A 25,384-nucleotide genomic window follows, 5' to 3' on the forward strand; every position below is an offset into this window, starting at 1 on the left:
TGGGGCCTCCTGGGGCCTCTTTCAGGCTGGGGCCCGAGGAAAAATTCCCCAGTCCCCCCACCCCCCCCCTGTGGGCGGCCCTGATGATAAACAGTGGCATCAGTGTTGGAGGAAGTAGGGGGGCTGACCAGGGGCGGATCCAGACTTATGGAAAGCAGTGAGGCGCTATACATTGTCTCTGGTTTGATAAGGTGAGACCAAAAATTAAATAAAAATAGGCCACCGCCAGCTGACAATAGCTGCCCACCTCACCAGCTACGTATTTATAGCTGATATTAAACTACATAAAAATCCTTGCATAGCTCACTATACTGCTCTAATACTGTGACTGATTTATTAGAGTGACTGCTCTATTAGAGTATTTCGATGTTTATCACGGTTTTCAGCCCCACTCCAAGAAGGATAATTTCGGCGTGATATCATTCTGAGGGGGGCTAATCCCCTACCACCCCCTTCCGCCGCCTATGAGTGGCACTAAAAGTGAAATAACCACAAACTGCAAGTGGATCTGAGGGGGAGAACCAAAGAAAGCTTTGCCCCTCCTTAACTTCCCCCCTTGGACTTACAGGACTATATATATTGACACCAAAAACATGCTGGGAATCATTCACACTGTATCGAAGTACAGAAAGCCAATGGGAAAATACAAGACTACAGTTATAAGTGCACTTTACAGTTATAATTGTATAGATACTGAGAGATCGATAGAGATTGAAAGCAGACCAAGGAAGAGTACTTACAGATGTCATCTGAACTGGTCAGATTAGGAGCTCCCTGTTACTATGATCTAATCCAAAACAGCCAAGCTGTAAAAAAACAGTGCGGCCCTCAAAAAGGCTATGGTGAAAAAAGATGTGAAATCCAAGGTGGCGGCCAAGAAATGGCTGTGATGGTAGGTTAATGGTAAAAATTTTAATAACGACAATTCAGGTGAATTTTTGTGCTGCTTGGTCTTGGCAAAAAATTCACCTAAATTGCCGTTGTTAAAATTTTTACCATTAACCTACCATCACAGCCATTTCTTGGCCGCCACCTTGGATTTCACATCTTTTTTCACCATAGCCTTTTTGAGGGCCGCACTGTTTTTTTACAGCTTGGCTGTTTTGGATTAGATTTCATTTCTTTTTGTATTTGTATACCACTGGCCGGCTTTGGGACTTTTTTAACCTGTATTTTTTTTCTTTACCACAGGAAGAAGAAAAGATGAAGCAGATGTACTTTAAATATTTCTGATTTTATCAGTAAATGTACAAATTATATATATAATACATATATTTATTACAGAACTCTCCATGGTGGTTTCTTTGTAACTGAACACTCTACAAGGTGACTTCTTCTTAATGCCCTCTCTACAGGGTGAATTGTTAGTCGCTGAATAATATACAAGGTAACTTCTTCTAGCTGATCTCTCTACAGGGTGATTTGCTTGTAGCTGAACTATCTACAAGGTAACTTCTTCTAGCTGATCTCTCTACAGGGTGGTTTGTTTGTAGCTGAATTCTGTGCAGGTGATTTGTTTGCAGCTGAGCTCTTTAAAGAATGGTTTCTTTGTAGCTGAACTCTCCACAAGGTAACTTCTTCTAACTAATCTTTCTACAGGGCAATTTGTTTGTGGCTGAATTTTCTACAGGGTGATTTCTTTGAAGCTGAACTCTCTACAAGGTAACTTCTTCTAGCTGATCTTTCTACAGGGAGATTTGTTTGTAGCAGAACTCTCTACTGGTGATTTGTTTGCAGCTGAACTCTCTACATGATGGTTCTTTGTAGCTGAACTCTCTACAAGGTGACTTCTTCTAGCTGATCTTTCTACAGGGAGATTTGTTTGCAGCTGAACTCTCAACATGATAGTTTCTTTGTAACTGAACTCTCTACAGGGTGACTTCTTCTAGCTGATCTTTCTACAGGGTGATTTGTTTGTAGCTGAATTCTCTACAAGGAAACTTCTTCTAGCTGATCTCTCTACAGGGAGATTTGTTTGTAGCTGAACTCTCTACAGGTGATTTGTTTGCAGCTGAGCTCTCTACATGATGGTTTCTTTGTAGCTGAACTCTCTACAAGGTAATTTCTTTTAGCTGATCTCTCTACAGGGAGATTTGTTTGTAGCTGAACTCTCTACAGGGAGATTTGTTTGTAGCTGAACTCTCTACAGGTGATTTGTTTGCAGCTGAACTGTCTACAGAAGTATGTTCCTGAACCATTGTTGGTAGGTTTCAAAAAGTAGGTTTACTAAAACCTGCCAAAGATGGCTTGTGAACATACCTGGAGCGAGGCTCTACATGATGGTTTATTTGTAGCTAAACTCTGTACAAGGTAATTTATTTTAGCTGATGTCTCTACAAGATCACTAGTTTGTAGCTGAACTCTCTACATGATGATTTCTTTGTAACTGAACTCTATACAAGGTGACTCCTTCTAGCTGATCTTTCTACAGGGTGATTTGTTTGTAGCTGAACTCTCTACAAGGAAACTTCTTCTAACTGATCTCTCTACAGGGAGATTTGTTTGTAGCTGAACTCTCTACAGGTGATTTGTTTGCAGCTGAACTCTCTACATGATGGTTTCTTTGTAGCAGAACTCTCTACAAGGTAACTGATGTCTCTACAAGGTCACTAGTTTGTAGCTGAACTCTCTATATGGTGGTTTCTGTGTAACTGAACTCTCTACAAGGTGACTTCTTCTAGCTGATCTTTCTACAGGGTGATTTGTTTGTAGCTGAATTCTCTACAAGGAAACTTCTTCTAGCTGATCTCTCTACAGGGAGATTTGTTTGTAGCTGAACTCTCTACAGGTGATTTGTTTGCAGCTGAACTCTCTACATGATGGTTTCTTTGTAGCAGAACTCTCTACAAGGTAACTGATAGATTTGTCTGTAGCTGAACTCTCTACAGGTGATTTGTTTGCAGCTGAACTGTCTACAGAGGTATGTTTCTGAATCATTGTTGGTAGGTTTCAAAAAGTAGGTTTACTAAAACCTGCCAAATATGGCTTGTGAACATACCTGGAGCAAAGCTCTACATGATGGTTTCTTTGTAGCTGAACTCTGTACAAGGTAATTTATTTTAGCTGATGTCTCTACAAGATCACTAGATTGTAGCTGAACTCTCTACATGATGGTTTCTTTGTAACTGAACTCTCTACAAGGTGACTCCTTCTAGCTGATCTTTCTACAGGGTGATTTGTTTGTAGCTGAACTCTCTACAAGGAAACTTCTTCTAACTGATCTCTCTACAGGGAGATTTGTTTGTAGCTGAACTCTCTACAGGTGATTTGTTTGCAGCTGAACTCTCTACATGATGGTTTCTTTGTAGCTGAACTCTCTACAAGATAACTTCTTCTAGCTGATCTTTCTACAGGGTGATTTGTTTGTAGCTGAACTCTCTACAAGGAAACTTCTTCTAACTGATCTCTCTACAGGGAGATTTGTTTGTAGCTGAATTCTCTACAGGTGATTTGTTTGCAGCTGAACTCTCTACATGATGGTTTCTTTGTAGCTGAACTCTCTACAAGATAACTTCTTCTAGCTGAACTCTCTACAGGTGATTTGTTTGCAGCCGAACTCTCTATATGGTGGTTTCTTTGTAGCTGAACTCTCTACAAGGTAATTTCTTTTAGCTGATGTCTCTACAAGGTCACTAGTTTGTAACTGAATTCTCTACATGATGGTTTCTTTGTAACTGAACTCTCTACAAGGTGACTCCTTCTAGCTGATCTTTCTACAGGGTGATTTGTTTGTAGCTGAACTCTCTGCAAGGAAATTTCTTCTAACTGATCTCTCTACAGGGAGATTTGTTTGTAGCTGAACTCTCTACAGGCGATTTGTTTGCAGCTGAACTCTCTACATGATGGTTTCTTTGTAGCTGAACTCTCTACAAGATAACTTCTTCTAGCTGATCTCTCTACAGGGAGATTTGTTTGTAGCTGAACTCTCTATAGGTGATTTGTTTGCAGCTGAACTCTCTACAACATGGTTTCTTTGTAGCTGAACTCTCCACAAGGTAACTTCTTCTAGCTGATCTTTCTACAGGGTGATTTGTTTGTAGCTGAACTCTCTACAAGGAAACTTCTTCTAGCTGATCTCTCTACAGGGAGATTTGTTTGTAGCTGAACTCTCTACAGGTGATTTGTTTGCAGCTGAACTCTCTACATGATGGTTTCTTTGTAGCTGAACTCTCTACAAGATAACTTCTTCTAGCTGATCTCTCTACAGGGCGATTTGTTTGTAGCTGAACTCTCTATAGGTGATTTGTTTGCAGCTGAACTCTCTACAACATGGTTTCTTTGTAGCTGAACTCTCCACAAGGTAACTTCTTCTAGCTGATCTTTCTACAGGGTGATTTGTTTGTAGCTGAACTCTCTACAAGGAAACTTCTTCTAGCTGATCTCTCTACAGGGAGATTTGTTTGTAGCTGAACTCTCTACAGGTGATTTGTTTGCAGCTGAACTCTCTACATGATGGTTTCTTTGTAGTTGAACTCTCTATAAGGTAATTTCTTCTAGCTGATCTTTCTACACGGTGATTTGTTTGTAGCTGAACTCTCTACAAGGAAACTTCGTCTAGCTGATCTCTCTACAGGGAGATTTGCTTTTAGCTGAACTCTCTACATGTGATTTGTTTGCAGCTGAACTCTCTACATGATAGTTTCTCTGTAGCTGAACTCTCTATAAGGTAACTTCTTTTAGCTGATGTCTCTACAAGGTCACTAGTTTGTAGCTGAACTTTCTACATGATGGTTTCTTTGTAACTGAACTCTCTGCAAGGTGACTTCTTCTAGCTGATCTTTCTACAGGGTGATTTGGTTGTAGCTGAACTCTCTACAAGGAAACTTCTTCTGGCTGATCTCTCTACAGGGAGATTTGTTTGTAGCTGAACTCTCTACAGGTGATTTTGTTTGCAGCTAAACTCTCTACATGATGGTTTTTTTGTAGCTGAACTCTCTACAAGGTAACTTCTTCTATTGATCTCTCTACAGGGCGATTTGCTGGTAGTTGAACTCTCTACATGGTAGTTTCTTTGTAGTTGAACTCTACAAGGTGATTTCTTCTAGCTGAACTATCCCTTTCCATAGTTGCATGAACTCCCTATAAGGTAACTTTTTCTAGCTGATCTCTCTACAGGGTGAATTGTTTGTAGCTGATCTCTCTACAGGGTGACTTGTTTCTAGCTGATCTCTATACGGGTTGCTTGTTTCTAGCTGATGTCTTGAATTCTCTTCAGGGTGACTGCTCTATTAGGATGACTGCTCTATTAGAGTATCTCGATCTCGCACTTGCTGCACCAAGTTGGATTTCGTGTTATAACTCCGTAGCTTTAAGTCTGATTCTTCTACACCATTGAAGAGCCTTTCTAAGATGATTACTCCATCTATACAGCGATTTTCAAAGCATTCCCCTTAGCGGTTTATCTGTTAGGCGTGGCAAGTAGTCGTTTTTTTATTAGCTAATCTCGATTGCGTAATTGTTACACACTGTTGGTTTTTTCGTTGTATCTTCCTGGTTTTTAGCTCGATTTCTTTCAAACCACAAAAGGTTTGAGGTTCAATAGTTAACCTAATTACCCACCGATTTTCAACCTCTTCCCATTCGCGGTTTACCCTGTAGGCGTGACAACATATTGGTGTTATTTTTCGTGAATAATCGATCATAACTCTTTTCCTGTTTAGGCCAATAAAATTTGATTAGCAGTTTCGCGTCATCGCCCGCATGCTTTTGATACACCCGCATGGAATTTCATTATTGGTATTTCAGATTGAAATACTCTAATAGAGCAGTCACTTTTACTCTAATGGAGCAATGAGCTATACTCTAATGGAAAAATCACTTGTTATATGGATTAGTAACGTATTTTAGCTATTTAATGCAGGAGTAATCAATGTAGACTGACTTTTGGCAGAAATCTTCATGTTTGGGATGTGTGTTGTGCCTTTTGGAAAATAATGAATAATGAATAATAACCGCCCGCCCGCATCAAATTTTCAAAAATCTGAGCGAGAAACTGGTAATCAAGTTTCATTGGCCTTATCGTATCCTAGCCAAAGTTGGTACAGAGATGCGCCTTTATATCCCCCTTCTGTGTGCCAAATGTCAAGGCAATCGGATAACGCGTTCGCGGTTTATAGCAGTTTTTGTAAGTGTGCGAAAAGAGGAAGAAAAATAATAAGAAAAAAAAAAACGAAGAAACTAAGCCAATTTGTGAAGTCGCATATCTCGGGAACGCGTGAAGCGATGTCGCTCTAGTTTGGAATGTGGAGTGCTGAAGGTGGAGGTAGTGTCCACAGCATAAATCGTCTTGTTTCATCAAGGCAGCACAGAGCTACGGAGGTGCGAAAATTGCGTGTTCTTTCTTCCTGTCAATATACTACGGGTGTTGCGCGCCGGCTTCTTGGGCCGCACGACACACTACCGTGTGTCTTGATACCATCAATATTGTTAATGCTTTACAGTGACCAGCACTGAAGGTCTGACAGCAACATGTGTTGCAACCTTCACAATGAGAGTTCTTGGATATTATCTGCAATCATTCCTGTCCTCACTGTGTAGTTTTCAAGGCTATATTCATTGGTTTTGTTGCTGTTGTTTTTTGCTGTAATTTCTCTCCTTGCCATGCCCACCTTATGGTTTTCCATGTTGTGGTCGTGTGTGCCCGAGGCACACCACAATTTAGTATCTGTATATGTCGTACATTATTTTCATCATTAATGATGGTTCTCTCTCTGTACACTGCAAGGAAATTGAGGTAAATAAGTTTGAATTTTGGTGACTGGCAAAGATAGAGATACTCCAATAATGCAGTCACTGTACTCAATAGAACAGTCACAATTCTGATATAAGCAATTGTTGTACCTTATTTTGATTTAGCACATGTACACTTACAATCAAACAGGCTTTAAGCTGGCTAATTTTTAAATGCCTTGCAAAGCATGTATGTTGTTAAATAACTATAAAAAATGCTCAAACCTATGAATCTAGGAGGTCTAATTTAAAAAAAATGTTCTCAGTAGATGTCCAACTTAGAATGTGTTTGCCCAGCTATAACTACCAAGTAAAGTTATGCCAAGGAATATAACTTGTGTATATACTAGAGTTCCATGCATTCTTCCCTTAATGCATGGAATAAACATACACTGTTTCATCTTTTGTTTACTTTTTTACTGCATAGCTATGATACAACTTCTTGCCACCTTGCAGCCCCTCCCCCAACAGTGTCTCCTAGATCCGCCTATGAAGAAGACAGATCATAAGGCAGACTAAAGGCTGAGGACACTCACAGGAACTGGAAAATGACAAGTTTATTCAAGGGTTGTAATTATGGCACAAATTAAAAGGCACACAATTGTAATGGACATTAGCAGTTGTGTTGCCCCTCATGCAGGGACATACACAGGAATTTTGAAAAAGGGTTTCCACTACAGCTAAGTGACTGTTATATTAGAGTAGTTTGTATTGCCTGACTGTTTTATTAGAGTATCTCGATCTTTTCACCAAAATCATAATTCAGAATAATGCTGCTATAAGTATTGCTATCAGGTGAGATTTAACTAAGATAAAAAGTTTAAAATGTGTCCTGTTCCATGATAGATTTCAGATTCTGGAAACCTGAAGTTTCAATTTCTTAATGTTTCAAGTAGTGTGTAAAATCCAAAGGGGTTTCCTGAAACCTCTGGAAACCCCCTCGGTACGCCCCTGCCCCTGGTGAGCTTTGTTAATTATTAATTATAATAATATGATAATAATAAGGCCAGACAAAAATTAATTCACAGTTGATCATCCAAGCCAGTTGGAAAGTCACATTTTTATTCTTTGGCAAACAAAACAAATAATTATGTGCCAAATGCGTTTTCTTGAACACATTATACCGGGGGCGGATGGAAAGGGGGGGTCAAAAATGAACTGAGGCACTACATTGTCTCTGGTTTGATAAGGTGAGACCAAAAAAAAAAAAAAAAAAAGGTCACAGCCAGCTGACAATAGCTGCCCACCTCACCAACCACGCATTTATAGCTGATAAAGTACATAAAAATCCTTAAATAGCTCACTACACACTGTTCTAATACTGCGACTATTTTATTAGGGTGACTGCTCTATTAGAGTATCTCGATCTTGGTATACTAAAAATTTTTGGAGGGGGGGGTCAAGAGCCCCCTTTGACTCCCCCCTGTATCCGCTCCTGCATTATACTGTATTGAGTTACAGTACTATGGGGTAGCATAGTATATGAGCTATAAGCTCAGTAAATGTAATAGCAAAGCAGTGTGATATGTAAGCTTAACTTTGATTCAGGAACAAGTATACACTCAAATCTGAGTAGCTAAATGCTATAATATCAAACATAAAACAATTAAAGCACTGATATTTGATTCATCAATATAAACTCACCGGGATGAGGTGTTCAGCATCCCACTAGAATATTTTTAAACTGTGTGTTAGCTAGCTATACTATCTACAGTGAAAGCTTAGTAGTCCAGATGTATCTTACATGCTACTGTAATTGATTTAATATTCGTTAGTGGGGTCACCTCATTAATAAGGCCAGCAGGCCAACTATTGCAGAGCCAAACTGGTAAAATCCTCAATAAAGGGATGAGCAAATAGTCAAGGTATCACTGCAAAGTTGCTGCTTGTTTATTGGTTAGTTCCTCATATAAAAGTCACAAAATACGTAGGATAAGTATTTATAAATATTTTACATACAAAGAAATATGTTTTAATGTTTCTGCTGGCTCTAATGGGTTCTAGTAGTTCTGCTGGTTCTTGTAGTTCTAATGGTTCTGCTGGTTCTGCTGGTTCCAGTGGTTCTAATGGTTCTGCTGGTTCCAATGGTTCTGCTGGTTCTAGTGGTTCTAATGGTTCTGCTGGTTCTAGTGGTTCTGCTGGTTCTAATGGTTCTAGTAGTTCTGCTGGTTCTGCTGGTTCTAATGGTTCTGCTGGTTCTAGTGGTTCTGCTGGTTCTACTGGTTCTACTGGTTCTAATGGTTATGTAGTTCCTGTGGATCTCATGGTTCTGCTGGTTCCCGTGGTTCTAATGGTTCTAGTGGTTCTAATGGTTCTGCTGGTTCTAGTGGTTATGCTTGTTCTAATGGTTCTGCTGGTTCCAATGGTTCTGCTGGTTCTAGTGGTTCTGCTGGTTCTAGTAGTTCTGCTGGTTCCAGTGGTTCTGCTGGTTCTAATGGTTCTAGTAGTTCTGCTGGTTCTTGTAGTTCTAATGGTTCCCATGGTTCTAGTGGTTCTACTGGTTCTAATGGTTTTGTAGTTCCTGTGGTTCTCATGGTGCTGCTGGTTCTAGTGGTTCTAATGGTTCTAGTGGTTCTAATGGTTCTGCTGGTTCCAGTGGTTCTGCTGGTTCTAATGGTTCTAGTAGTTCTGCTGGTTCTTGTAGTTCTAATGGTTCCCATGATTCTAGTGGTTCTGCTGGTTCCCATGGTTCTACTGGTTCTAATGGTTTTGTAGTTCTTGTGGTTCTCATGGTTCTAGTGGTTCTAATGGTTCTGCTGGTTCTAGTGGTTCTAATGGTTCTGCTTGTTCCAGTGGTTCTAATGGTTCTGCTGGTTCTAATGGTTCTGCTGGTTCTAGTGGTTCTGCTGGTTCCAGTGGTTCTGCTGGTTCCCATGGTTCTACTGGTTCTAATGGTTTTGTAGTTCCTGTGGTTCTCATGGTTCTGCTGGTTCCCATGGTTCTAATGGTTCTGCTGGTTCTAATGGTTCTGCTGGTTCCAGTGGTTCTGCTGGTTCTAATGGTTCTGCTGGTTCTAGTGGTTCTGCTGGTTCCAGTGGTTCTAATGGTTCTAATGGTTCTAGTGGTTCTAATGGTTCTGCTGGTTCTAATGGTTCTGCTGGTTCTAATAGTTCTGCTGGTTCCAGTGGTTCTGCTGGTTCCCGTGGTTCTAATGGCTCTACTGGTTCTAATGGTTTTGTAGTTCCTGTAGTTCTCATGGTTCTGCTGGTTCTGATGGTTCCCGTGGTTCTAATGGTTCTACTGATTCTAAATGGTTCTGTAGTTTCCGTGGTTCTCATGGTGCTGCTGGTTCCAGTGGTTTTGCTGGTTCTTGTGGTTCTCATGGTTCTGGTGGTTCCAATGGTTCTGCTGGTTCTAATGGTTCTGCTGGTCCTAGTGGCTCTGCTAGTTCCAATGGTTCTCCTGGTTCTAATGGTTCTGATGTTTCCAGTGGTTCTGCTGGTTCTGCTGGTTCTGCTGGTTCTGCTGGTTCTCATGGCTCTGGGTAGTGTCTAATTGGACTACTGGACTGGAATGGACTACTGGAGTGACATTTTTTGGTTTTACACATTTTTAATACTCTTGGGTGACCTGCGACAACATCTCAGTACTGAGTGGTGAGTATGATCCTAAAAACTTGCTGTGATAAGCCAAATTGGTTCAACCAAATGTCTACTCTACAGTATAGCAGATACTGACATGTAGGTATTCCCAAAACTGTTTCTCTCACTCTTATATAGGCACAATTGATTATTGTGATATAACTTTATATACCATATGTAGTCTATACTGTGTGAATTGGTGACTAGTCTGTGTAATGGGGTACATTTAATTTACCTATACTTTTAAAACTTGTACATACTGTGTGCTATGACCAAGCTATTTTTCTACTCCTATTAACAGCTAAATGGCATTGTAATAAATTAACAAAATGCAAACATTTCATTCCAGCAATGAACTATAACCAGTTATGCGATGGGATCAAGTCTGTGTGTTCACAAGCACACCATATATTATAGAAAACTGCGAGCATCACAATCAAGTGTGCCTATAGGAGAAACATTTTTAGGTATACCTACATGTCAGTGTATCTGCTATACAGTAGAGTGGATACTGTCAAGCAGTGATTAGAATGCATTTAATTGAACCCATTTGGCTTATCACAGCTACATTTTAGGATTAAAGTAGCATAAATATACACCACTCAGTGATGAAATGTTGTCACATGCACAGTAACCCAACCCTTAAAAATAATATGCGTGAAACCAAAAAGTGTCAGTCCAGTAGTCCATTCCATTATTCCAGTCCAATAGTCCAGTCCAGTGATTAGACACTGCCTATGATTAAGGGTACTTGTAGCTGACGATAGGCTGTTCTTTAAAAGAATAAAAGATGGAGGTTGTAAAGGGCCATGTAGTTAGAACTGATGGGCTCAGAATGCAGCTAATAGTATCTCCAGTTGTGTTAGCACTCATTTCTTCCTTTTGAGAACTAACTGTTTTAGCATAGTTGTCAGATATGTCATTCTTGCTGCATTAATGTGACATCATTATTTACTTATATTCTATTGTTACAACTTGGTGATGCTAGAGTAACCAGATTTCGCCTTTTTTGTGATGGGGTGGGCACCACCAGACCACTTGTACCCCAGGATTCCAACTTGCAATCAGATCAACTGTCGCAGCCATGACCTTAACGATGTACCACTTGGTCTGTAGGTAAGCTTTTTTTATTTTTGATTACAGAGGTCGTGTTTATAAAGTATATGTTTATTCTGTGGTGAATAATTGAGCAAGGCCAGTAATCCCCCCCCTCCCAATTTCACAATATATTTACATGGTATCCTATCCTTGTATACAAGAGTACCCTAGTTGAAAGGTGAAGTGAATGGATAGTATAGACATGGTAATGTATTTCTGGGTGCTTTTAACAAACACAATATCACATATCAAATTATACTTTATACTCCCTCGTGTGGGAGAGTACAGGCATATAGTGATTGTCTTTAGTGCAGTTAGGTGGTTGTTCTCTCAGTCCTTTTAATGCTTTTGGTGAGATGCTTGTATCTAGCTGTTTCTTTCCCAAGTTGAATTGTCTGTTCCTCAGTACCCTCTACAGAAAATTAAGGGATATTATTTAAGCAAAGGTTAGTCTAATTTATGGACAAAAATGTAGGCCCATGATTTGCCAACTTTTCTTCTGTGCATGCTATCATTCCACTATACTCACAGTTTGTTAGCTCTTGTCATAATGAAACACAATGGATCCCCAAGTCTGTATTTGTAATGGTTTAGCTGCTATTCAGCTGTGAAGGTGTAAACTAATAGCTATCTCCATGTGTACATGCCAATCTTCCAATAATATTTCTTTTTGCAATAGCATTCATGAAAAACTCATGGAGATGCAATGTGGTCTTGGCTAACCTTCCATAATTAACATTGAAATTACTTATTTAAACATAGGATGAATTCCTTCTCAATTAGTTTCTGCAAGCACATGAGAGTATAGTGTAATTAGTAAAACTCCATATTCTTATCTATATACCATTTCAGAAAGAATGGTTGACTGCTATTATTGGGGGATATCATTTGCTAAGAAACAGAGAGTTGGCTGATTTTCTTTGTAGCGAGTTAGATGCAGAACACTATAAACTTATAAAAGGTGGAAATATATAGTGCTGATCTGGTATGATAGAACAAATGGGCTTGATCGCATGATTAGAAAATGTGTAGGGACACATTCTTTAATATTGTTGTCACAGCCACTCTATTACTAGTTCGCCATGCAAGTAAAACTTGGGTAACTTATCCCATGTACATTAATGTTGAACATGAGTATTCAAGCCAAAGTTTACAGTGTATATCCACTTTCTATCATATAGTATGGTAGTGTTGTATATTATAGTGATCATTGAGATGTGTGGTTTTTTGGCCCAAAGTATCACCCAAAATCCAGTTTCACAATACTTTCCTGGAACCTTGGTAGTATTGGTTAGGTAATACCAATCCTAAAAGTATATTCAATGTTACAATTTAAAAAAATATTAAGTGGAAGTTTCTTTTGACTGACTGCCTGCCTGCCTGCCTGCCTGCCTGCCTGCCTGCCTGCCTGCCTGCCTGCCTGCCTGCCTGCCTGCCTGCCTGCCTGCCTGCCTGCCTGCCTGCCTGCCTGCCTGCCTGCCTGCCTGCCTGCCTGCCTGCCTGCCTGCCTGCCTGCCTGCCTGCCTGCCTGCCTGCCTGCCTGCCTGCCTGCCTGCCTGCTTGCCTGCCTTCAGACAAGCATAACTTGATAACAGCTAAGGTGAGTCGATGAGTCTTTCACTCGATTCAGCCTGACAGGTGTGTTTTGGTATATACAATGCACATGTCATGGGCTTATATTTACCTCTATCCTCCTTTATGTCCCTTTTCATTTTGCAGACAGTCCAAGGTGTCTATTGTAGTGCTAAAACAATTATTCAGTTATTTAACTAATCGGTCAGCATGACACCATTTAATTAATAAGACACTATAGGAATATATATTCGTTAGCAATTTGTATGCTGTGATCATATGGACAAAGCCAGTCTTTAAACTATAGATTTGACATATTTATGCGTTTTGTTGTTAAATTCTATTTTAGAAGAAATAGAAATAGCTCTCAGGCTTTACCTTGCTCCCTAGCAAAGGTGTCAGTACTTATTGAACAAAAATACATGATTAAAGAATAATCCACCAATATTTGGTTGTTTTAGCGAATAGTAAAATTTGCTATTCATTTCAGCACTAGTCTGTTTGCAGTATCGCGTGTGATGGCTTCCGTCCATATTTTCTGTGGTGGCAGAATTGATGGTAGAGGTGCTTTTCCTACAATTCTTTGTTGATAGTGCTGTTGAAGTTAATTTTGTGTAGGGTGTTTCAATTCATGACTTTGCCATTTTCTGGTGATAATTTGCAGCGTGTGTACATCTGTGTACCCATGTATGTAGTTTGTGTGTGTACCATAAATTTGTGTGTAGGTGTGTGTTTTCCCACTGAAAGCCTTTATGTCAATGTTATGACAAAAGAGCTGAGGACTAAAGATCCACTGTAACTTCTTCTTTGCATGAATGTTACTAGCATATTACAAGTCTGAAAACTGCTTTCATGAAAGTACTTCAGACCTCAGTCTTTTCTTGTGTTATGATTACCACCTGCAACACTGTAACTGTAAAGCTATTAGCTGCCGTGAATAACACTAATTAATATATAACACGTGTGTACATTATTCAATTTGTAGAAAATTTCATGTATACTGTATAAGAAATCTATTAGAAATTTCATAAATACTGTATAGGGGAAATCTAATGGAATCCCATAAGCACTATATGGAGAATGTATCGCCAACAAAAAGAAGGAACATTAGGAATTTAAAGTTGGATTAAGGATCAACAAAGTAGTGAAACAATGGGAATAGCTAAAAGGTAGTGAAACAAGAGAGCTAAGTTGCCTATACCTGCAGATGTACTAGTGGGGATATTTAGTCCCTCATTCTATGACTGAATTAGGGATTAAATGTCTACTAGTACATTATAGGGATTAAAGGCCTATATATCTGCAGATATAGGCAACCTCTCCTATTTCACTACTTTTTAGCTTTTCCTTTATACCTTTTTGATACCTAATCCAACTTTAAAATTCCTAATTTTTCCTTCTATTAAGAAACCGTATCACTATATACCACAAATTGACACCTATGGCATTGTCTGTGGAAATTGATGGGACACAACGGTAAGCCATAATGCGCATATTATTTGCACTGCAGTTGGCGAAAAAGCACATCTCAAGATGAAGCGACGTCAAACAGTTAAGAAATGAAGCCTGTGGTGTTATTTATTGTCGAATTATATATACTTGGTTGGAGGTATCATGAAAGAGCCAGGTAATGACTCCCTTTTTAAAGGCGTTACTAGTAACAATCCCACCTATAGGAACTGGTTATATTAATGATACTCGTGCTGATGGTAATCTCCCCTTGAAAGAGCCAGGTAATGATTCCCTTTCTAAAGGCATTACTAGTAACAATCCCACCTATAGGAACTGGTAATAATGAGGATACTCGTGCTGATGATAATCTCCCCTTGAAAGAGCCAGGTAATGACTCCCTTTCTAAAGGTGTTACTAGTAACAATCCCACCTATAGGAACTGGTTATATTGATGATACTCGTGCTGATGGTAATCTCCCCTTGAAAGAGCCAGGTAATGATTCCCTTTCTAAAGGCATTACTAGTAACAATCCCACCTATAGGAACTGGTAATAATGAGGATACTCGTGCTGATGATAATCTCCCTTTGAAAGAGCCAGGTAATGACTCCCTTTCTAAAGGTGTTACTAGTAACAATCCCACCTATAGGAGCTGGTAATAATGATGATACTCGTGCTGATGATAATCTCCCCTTGAAAGAGCCAGGTAATGATTCCCTTTCTAAAGGTGTTACTAGTAATGATCCCACCAATAGGAGCTGGTAATAATGATGATACTCGTGCTGATGATAATCTCCCCTTGAAAGAGCCAGGTAATGATTCTCTTTCTAAAGGTGTTACTAGTAATGATCCCACCAATAGGAGCTGGTAATAATGATGATACTCGTGCTGATGATAATCTCCCCTTGAAAGAGCCAGGTAATGATTCCCTTTCTAAAGGTGTTACTAGTAATGGTCATCACCTATAGGAACTGGTAATAATGATGATACTCGTGCTGATGATAATCTCCCCTTGAAAGAGCCAGGTAATGATTACCTTTCTAATGGTGTTACTAGTAATGATCCCACCTATAGGAACTGGTAATAATGATGATACTCGTGCTGATGATAATCCCCCCTTGAATGAGCCAGGTAATGATTGCCTTTCTAATGGTGTTATTAGTAATGATCATCACCTATAGGACCTGGTAGTAGTCGTACTCTTGTCAGGAGAAATCGAAAAAGAAAAACGTTTGAAGCTGAAGAATCTTCAAAGATTCCACGAACTAGAGCCCATTTAGGATGCATAGGGGACTGGTCTAAAAGTTTAAATTCTAAAAACCCCCTACATTAATTGATTCAAGTGTACATTCTACTGTTTGCCATGAACATTAATTTTAGTTGAGGCATAATTATATTGGTGAGCCAATGCATTGTATCACAATTTAGCGGTCTTACTCTGAGTAAAGCAATGTGGATTATACTGTTGTCTTCCTTCAGTGATCAATTGTGATGAGTCTTACATTGCTACGTCAGTAATATTGTTTCACTGTGTGGGCCAACACATGTTTGCAAGAAGTAGAAATAGTCATGAGACTTAGACGGTATATAGCAGAACAAGCCACAGGTCCAATTTTGTCAGCTCTAACTAATTTTATGGGGTCAAGAATGAATATAGTAAGATGTATATCACATAGATACATTTATGTAATCACTAACATCTGGCACACATTAGTTAACGATTGTGGGCATCTCTGCCCCTTAATTATGTAAACTATGGTTTATAACACTATAATCAGTAAGTGGTTTTTGTGCCAATTACTTAAAGATGGAGGTTATAGCACTGATGTTGATGGATTTTTCACTTTTCCTTGTTCTTCAGTGATATGTAAAAGCAGCAGTACCATATTTTGATGTGAATCTTTTCTTAATGTTATTCAATTATTGTGCTAAGTAATTTAACTGGAACCATTAGGACTACTAGAACTAGTGGAACCATTAGAACTTCTGGGTCATTACAATATTATATTTATTTATTACATATTTCCATAAATATATTGACTATTTCGTCACTTTTATATCCAGAAGCAGCCTAACAGTTTTGCTAGTTCTAATGGATCTGCTGGTTATAATGGTAGTGATCGTTCTAATGGTATGTTTCTCTGATTCTTGTGGTTTTTATAATGCATATGTACATAGATTTAATGATTGCTAGTGGTCATATTGGCATATTGGTTGTTAGAACAGTGGATTATCAAGGTGTCCTAAATTTTCAGCAGCAACATAATTTGGAAACTTGACTGTAATCATGTGTATTGTGCAGCCAGTTTCACATGTCCACAGTTATGTACTCAGTTTAAAGTGTTCACAGTAATAATACATGCATGTATAACCTGAAATGAAATGCCCATGATTTTACCATAATATATATATAGCTGGCACACTATATATGTGCAATATGAATATGTGTGAGTGCTGCCTAAGTAGTTATATTGGCACGTGTTCAGCATTATATCTAATTTTGCTCTGAATTTGTGTACTTGTCTTGTTTCGAAAAACCACATCATCTTGTAAAGGAATGGAGCAGTAACTGCAGGTTGAATAGTAAACAATGTCATTATACAGTTTGGTAATGTCAGATATATCAATCTCGGAAGATTTACAAAGTTCATCTAGGATAATTGATTCAAAGCTGGACCACACTGCTGTAGAGATTGCTTCACCTCTATCAATTGCAAACTTTTTACTGGATGGAATAGTCTCTTGCATACAATGAGGGCGTCGATTTCTTTTTGTACCTGGTAGCTTTGGAGGCTTTGTACCATAAGGGTTAGTGCACCCTTTACATTTACATGAGGAATTGCATGATAAACGTTTGTGATAGCATTTGCAGCGTGTAGCATAAGATGGATTTGGTGAACATGAAGATGTTGATTTAGTTGTGTTTATTCCACAACTACAGCTACTCTTCACTTGCACATTTTTAGGCTCAGAATCCAATGCCTTCACTGTATATGAACAAGGAATGGCTGCATCATAATGACCTGCTCCAGCTGGATGATATAATGTAAAAATTATTCCGTTTGGGATGCCAACCATTGGAACAACATACATTGGACAAGAATCTGGATTTGTAGTAAATATTACAATGGTTGTTAGCAATGCAGTAGCCATTGCTATAGGCATCAAGTCTCCCAATGAACAATTATAAAATCCATTTTGTAAAAACATTTTGGCCATTGTAGTGTAGTCATCATTTGGCTGAATAAAGTGCTCATACATAGAGCGATGATCCCCAAGAACCTCATTTACAAATACATGACGTAGTTTTGAAGCCATGTCTGGTATTTCTGGTTTACTTTCACCTATAGCTAGTACATGTAGATGACTCCAAGCACTTGGATATGCACAGATATTCATAGCCACAGACCGAAAAAAGCAATTTCCATCTGTGTAGGTTGGTAAAATAGTAAGACCATAATTAGTTAGAGACTCCAATTTATTACTCTCAAGTGGAATGTGAATCTCAGAAGTGCTAAATGGTTGAAAATTGGAAATATTTTTGGCCAAGATTGTAGCATTAAGTTTTGTCAATCCATTTACTATATAGTGCTTCTGTAATGACCTTTGATATATAGAATGACTAATCCATAATCTACTATTCTTTCAGATGTATCTGTTTCCCAGTGGTCAACATCGAGTTTGCTTGATTGCTGTTTGGGAACAATTCCTATTGGTTTCACCTGGGTTGTTGAAGCTCAGAACGGACTAGCAGAAATAGGTTGACTAACAAGTTTTCCATTTCTCTTTGTTGAAGTATTGTGGGAATGTAAAATCACGGTCAGGAGAGCATAAGCAAGGAGTACTCCTATTTTACTTCGATTAAAGTAGTTTCCAAGATGTTGGTGCAGTCGTTCATTTCGATTTGTTCCTCCTCCTGGAGGAATATCAGACAAACATCCCAGCTGAATATGTTTCTTTAGTCTTTGGAGTGCAGTAATTGTTTCAGGTTTAAATAGTGTGGCCTTATCATAATCATTCTGTTGCCATTTTGTCATGAATTTTTCCACATTTTCTAGAAGTTTGTCAGACTTTGGGGTTGGTAATAATCTTTTGTCTCCATAGTCCCCATCACTTCTAAATACAAGCTTTAGCTCTTGTAAACATTGCACTGAATGTACGTGCTTTTTTGGAATAGTTTTAGTAATTCTTTGCACTGCATGAAACAAGTCTAATTTAACTGTTACATTAGGGCCAAATACATTTTTTATTTTGTTACGAAGTTTGCAACAATCATCTACATAGATGGTTTTTAATTGATCTTTTGGTCTTTCAGCCAAAACTTGTAACAGTACAGTCACCTCAGCAAAAGACGTTCCTTTAGTCAACTGCCATGTTAAAACCTGCCCCTGATCATTTAAAACTAAAAATGCTGAATCATACTCAGTAATCCATTTTTTGTCTTCTCTGGTGTAACCAATGTTGGATGCAATTTTGAAAGTATGATCAAAGCTAATACTATTACCTATAGGTATGTTTGCCATTTCTTGTAAGTATGTGTTTTCATGCCACAAGAAACCAACAAGAAAACATTTAGCCAACATGTTGTTACTTGGTGTATTCGACATAGGAGACTTCCAAAAGTCACCATCATCACTTACAACAGAAAGCAAATCCTGTTTTTTACAAAAATGTTCCCAGCGTTTTTCTAGAATCATTGACTCCATGTTATAGAAATTAATCCCTCTTCTGCAAAGCATTGTACACATATCAAAAAGCTCCTTTGTAAAACCAGTTTGATGGGATAATATGAATGGTATTATCATCCTGGGTAACAGCTCAAGAATACTTTCATCATGGGCTAAAACCTTATGTCTTTGATTACAGGTATACACAGCACTTACAAGGTACACTATGTCACTAATACCGTGAATTACACGTGGCTGTTTAGCTGCACTGGAACCATCCATCCAATAGGTAGTACTCATTACATTTCCACACTGATTACACTTAAACACATTTGAACCCAAGATCTTTGAATGTATAAGGAAAGGATTCCATAGAATTACTGCAGGTAAATCTACTTCATCAGTGTGTAAAGGTGGATAAACAATTTCATGAAAACCTATACCTGTAATAAGGTTTAACTGATGAACAATAAATTATGTAACAAAGATATTTCATTACCTTGCTTAGCAATGCAGCTGGAAATCAAACCATTGATATACAGGCAGGTTGTTTCAGGAAAATTTCCAGAGACAATTGCAAATTGAAAAAGCCCCCCCCCCACAATAACAGAAACATAGAGAAAAACACACTGTGATCCATTTCACCACTTCTTCTAATACAAACACTGTCTGTGCACATAAACCATATAAGAATGTATCATTTCAAGTGCTCAGTTGGGCCTTTAACACCTATATGTACAAGTCTTTGCTCAAAAGCTGTAGTGCTGAGGTAGCTATCTAGTTTTATAAACACCTTGCATGTGACCTTTAGTGGACTTGTATAAACTGACAGCACATACAAATATTAAGCAGGACAAAGAAATGTGTCAATCACTTGGTGGAGATTTATCCTAGAAGTTCATCTTCATTCTGTATTATCTTTAACTTGAGATATGTGCAACATAAACTCATGAAAATCATTCTACGGCTCCACGAAAGGTAGGGAACAGTATGGAAACTACTTCTTGTCCATTCTACTGTTGATTATGTACTACGTATTAGTAAGGGGGCAACCTGTGCAGCTGGTATACCAATGAAGGATTGATATTCTATGGTATCACCACAGCTGATAAAAAGTTAGGACTTGCATAGCTTCATGACATTTAAATAATACAATTGCAATTAGATCCATGTTGAACCGATCAATTATAATCATACTACTGTGTTCAGATTGCATGTGTCTGTACTCTAAATCTTACTCTGTAAACAAATCAGTCCCTACACATTCTTTTACTAGATTCTGGTGATCAGAGCTACTACGTAGATTTCTGCCTTCTTGTATTTGCCTCTGGATCCTCTTACTTCTGGTATCTTTACAGTGTTACCTATTAAGCAACCACATTCAGTAAAGTGCTACATATAGTAAAATTGCAGAATTATTAGTTGAAAATTGGTATGTAAATTATACTTTTCAATGCACCATGGCATAATGCATTGCACAATCCAATGGAATAATGCGATCCAATGCACCTTTATGGCCGCACAAAAGCATCTGAAAGCACAGAAAAAAATACCACTAGCTGGCAGGTACCATTGTTAGGACAACAAACTTTTCGATTGTGGGTTCAAGTTTATATTGACTGATCAGAAACAGACAGGACTGTGATCATAGATAGGGTGTTATCAAGTAATTCCTGGAATAATAGTAATATGTACAACCCCATAGAAGTTTCTGCCTATTATTAGCAATTAAAATAGCATCTGTACAGTTCCTTGTATCACTACTTGCAAATTAACTGATTCATGGTGATTTCCAGGCCTGTGGCAGTTCACTACATGTTGCTTTCAGTGTCCATCGCTAAGCTTGAAATACTTTGATGACACATCCAACAGCTCTATTTGCTGCTGTGATCCAAACATCCGTGGTACAGATTTCTTCTTGGCTATACTCACACAAAATACAGCAATTTTTTGAGGGTGCAGAAAGACTGCACCAAACATGCACAAAAAATTCAGTAATTAATTATCTATCAGCTGGACAAAGATGGATTACTGTGAATAGAACCTTAATTGAAGATCATGTACATGTTTTGGTCACCACCAATAAAAGAATTCTGATAGAAAGCCATGGAGCAGATTTGTAGAGCACTTGTAGTGCATGTGTTACGAAGCTGGAATAAAGATGGAGGAAGACCATGAAGGAGTTCAGGCTATTTTCATCACTTTGCAATTGGGTCAACCACACGAAATCTGTCATAAATAAAAATGAACATGCAGGGGACAATAGTAATTTTGTGGTGACTTTCATGCAATTTACATTATTGCTGTGGTCGCAAACTACGCATTGGTTGTAGTTTTAACCAACAATATTTTTAGTTCTGAAAACATAGTCGTTGGATTGATATAACGCTGTCAAAGTAAAATGGTGAAGTTGAATCAACAATCTTCCCTTTGTCAATTTTTTACAATTTTGTAAAATGTGATTGCAATAGAAAACAACATTCCCTAATCTTGAAGACCTGATTGCTATTTTAATAGCATTCCCAGTGGTTGGCACATGTCCCTAGAAATCCACTTGTGACAAACATCCTGAACAAGTCAGTGGTATGTAAATGTGCAGTGTATTGGTGTGCATGGCTATCCATTCATGGTGAAAAATGAACATCATTGATGTGTGAGTACAGAAAAATAATTTTCAAAAATTGGGTCACACTATACCATGTAAAGCAGTATCTTAGACAATCTGCACTTGTACATAATGATGTTATATCGTCGTATCAAGGGTACAGTGGTGTATACAATCACTGGACTATAGACTAGTGGATATGCACAGGACTGCTGCACTCAGACATGTTATGTGTTAATGGTTTAATTGTGGCCACAAGTCTTGTAATAAGTGAACAGTGAGCTTTACAAACTCAAAATGTTGTGGCAGCCTACAAGTTTCAGCAACCATGCCTACTAATCTTAACCATTCAACAGTAGTACAATGATATAACCTGTTAGGCTTGAGCAGCTTTTATTTGCAGTGTAAAACATGTTGCCAATAGTTGAATTGTCTAGCATTTGTGATATACGTTCATATTGTGATATTTATAAAGCTTGGTGATAGCTATGTGATATAAAGTTTTTCTATGGCAGTGCTAATTAACAGATGACATAAACCAGCAGAACCATTAGAACTACTAGAACCATTAGAACCAGCAGAACCATTAGAACCAGCAGAACCATTAGAACCACTAGAACCATGAGACCACGAGAACCAGTGGAACCACTGGAACCAGCAGAACCATTAGAACCACTAGAACCATTAGAACCAGCAGAACCATTAGAACCAGCGGAACCATTAGAACCACGAGAACCAGCAGAACCACTAGAACCAGCAGAACCATTAGAACCAGCAGAACCATTAAAACCAGCAGAACCATTAGAACCACTGGAACCAGCAGAACCACTAGAACCATTAGAACCAGTAGAACCATTAGAACCACGGGAACCAGCAGAACCATGAGATCCACAGGAACTACATAACCAGTATAACCACTAAAACCAGCAGAACCATTAGAACTACGAGAACCAGCAGATCTACTAGAACCATTAGAACCAGCAGAACCAGCAGAACCAGCAGAACCATTAGAACCACTGGAACCAGCAGAACCATTACAACTACTAGAACCATTAGAACCGGCAGAACCACTAGAACCAGCAGAACCATTAGAACCACTAGAACCATTAGAACCAGTAGAACCATTAGAACCACGGGAACCAGCAGAACCATGAGATCCACAGGAACTACATAACCATTAGAACCAGTAGAACCACTAGAACCAGCAGAACCATTAGAACTACGAGAACCAGCAGATCTACTAGAACCATTAGAACCAGCAGAACCAGCAGAGCCATTAGAACCAGCAGAACCATTAGAACCACTGGAACCAGCAGAACCGTTAGAACCGGCAGAACCATTACTAGAACCATTAGAACCAGCAGAACCATTAGAACCAGCAGAACCACTGGAACCAGCAGAACCACTAGAACCAGCAGAACCATTAGAACCAGCAGAACCATGAGATCCACAGGAACTACATAACCATTAGAACCAGTAGAACCATGGGAACCAGCAGAACCACTAGAACCAGCAGAACCATTAGAACTACAAGAACCAGCAGAACTACTAGAACCATTAGAACCAGCAGAACCATTAGAACCAGCAGAACCACTGGAACCAGCAGAACCACTAGAACCAGCAGAACCATTAGAACCAGCAGAACCATTAGAACCAGCAGAACCATTAGAACCAGCAGAACCATTAGAACCACTGGAACCAGCAGAACCACTAGAACCAGCAGAACCATTAGAACTACGAGGACCAGCAGATCTACTAGAACCATTAGAACCAGCAGAACCAGCAGAACCATTAGAACCACTGGAACCAGCAGAACCATTAGAACCGGCAGAACTAGAACTACTAGAACCATTAGAACCAGCAGAACCACTGGAACCAGCAGAACCATTAGAACCACTAGAACCAGCAGAACCATTAGAACCAGTAGAACCATTAGAACCACAGGAACCAGCAGAACCATGAGATCCACAGGAACTACAAAACCATTAGAACCAGTAGAACCATAGGAACCAGCAGAACCACTAGAACCAGCAGAACCATTAGAACTACTAGAACCATTAGAACCAGCAGAACCATTAGAACCAGCAGAACCATTAGAACCACTAGAACCATGAGACCACGAGAACCAGTGGAACCACTGGAACCAGCAGAACCATTAGAACCACTAGAACCATTAGAACCAGCAGAACCATTAGAACCAGCGGAACCATTAGAACCACGAGAACCAGCAGAACCACTAGAACCAGCAGAACCATTAGAACCAGCAGAACCATTAAAACCAGCAGAACCATTAGAACCACTGGAACCAGCAGAACCACTAGAACCATTAGAACCAGTAGAACCATTAGAACCACGGGAACCAGCAGAACCATGAGATCCACAGGAACTACATAACCAGTATAACCACTAAAACCAGCAGAACCATTAGAACTACGAGAACCAGCAGATCTACTAGAACCATTAGAACCAGCAGAACCAGCAGAACCAGCAGAACCATTAGAACCACTGGAACCAGCAGAACCATTACAACTACTAGAACCATTAGAACCGGCAGAACCACTAGAACCAGCAGAACCATTAGAACCACTAGAACCATTAGAACCAGTAGAACCATTAGAACCACGGGAACCAGCAGAACCATGAGATCCACAGGAACTACATAACCATTAGAACCAGTAGAACCACTAGAACCAGCAGAACCATTAGAACTACGAGAACCAGCAGATCTACTAGAACCATTAGAACCAGCAGAACCAGCAGAGCCATTAGAACCAGCAGAACCATTAGAACCACTGGAACCAGCAGAACCGTTAGAACCGGCAGAACCATTACTAGAACCATTAGAACCAGCAGAACCATTAGAACCAGCAGAACCACTGGAACCAGCAGAACCACTAGAACCAGCAGAACCATTAGAACCAGCAGAACCATGAGATCCACAGGAACTACATAACCATTAGAACCAGTAGAACCATGGGAACCAGCAGAACCACTAGAACCAGCAGAACCATTAGAACTACAAGAACCAGCAGAACTACTAGAACCATTAGAACCAGCAGAACCATTAGAACCAGCAGAACCACTGGAACCAGCAGAACCACTAGAACCAGCAGAACCATTAGAACCAGCAGAACCATTAGAACCAGCAGAACCATTAGAACCAGCAGAACCATTAGAACCACTGGAACCAGCAGAACCACTAGAACCAGCAGAACCATTAGAACTACGAGGACCAGCAGATCTACTAGAACCATTAGAACCAGCAGAACCAGCAGAACCATTAGAACCACTGGAACCAGCAGAACCATTAGAACCGGCAGAACTAGAACTACTAGAACCATTAGAACCAGCAGAACCACTGGAACCAGCAGAACCATTAGAACCACTAGAACCAGCAGAACCATTAGAACCAGTAGAACCATTAGAACCACAGGAACCAGCAGAACCATGAGATCCACAGGAACTACAAAACCATTAGAACCAGTAGAACCATAGGAACCAGCAGAACCACTAGAACCAGCAGAACCATTAGAACTACGAGAACCAGCAGAACTACTAGAACCATTAGAACCAGCAGAACCATTAGAACCAGCAGAATCACTGGAACCAGCAGAACCACTGGAACCAGCAGAACCATTAGAACCACTGGAACCAGCAGAACCAGCAGAACTACAAGAACCA

At 39.3% G+C, this 25,384-nt stretch overlaps 2 long non-coding RNA genes across 3 annotated transcripts in view; one reads left to right on the forward strand and one right to left on the reverse strand.

The window, feature by feature from the left end:
- LOC136258710 (uncharacterized) overlaps window positions 1-25,384 on the reverse strand; it is a 126,497-nt gene that overhangs the window by 68,440 nt on the left and 32,673 nt on the right. The gene's annotated exons all lie outside the window — the stretch shown is intronic.
- Window positions 14,655-15,813, forward strand: LOC136259078 (uncharacterized). 2 transcript variants are annotated; one of them, XR_010703174.1, is made up of 6 exons: window positions 14,655-14,713; window positions 14,763-14,819; window positions 14,869-14,925; window positions 15,081-15,137; window positions 15,506-15,562; window positions 15,613-15,813. It is a non-coding gene; the product is annotated as an uncharacterized lncRNA (long non-coding RNA). The 2 variants fall into 2 exon arrangements; XR_010703173.1 differs by lacking the exon at window positions 14,763-14,819.

The sequence above is a fragment of the Dysidea avara genome, chromosome 6 (genome assembly GCF_963678975.1).
Source record: "Dysidea avara chromosome 6, odDysAvar1.4, whole genome shotgun sequence".
Taxonomy (NCBI): Eukaryota; Metazoa; Porifera; class Demospongiae; order Dictyoceratida; family Dysideidae; genus Dysidea; species Dysidea avara.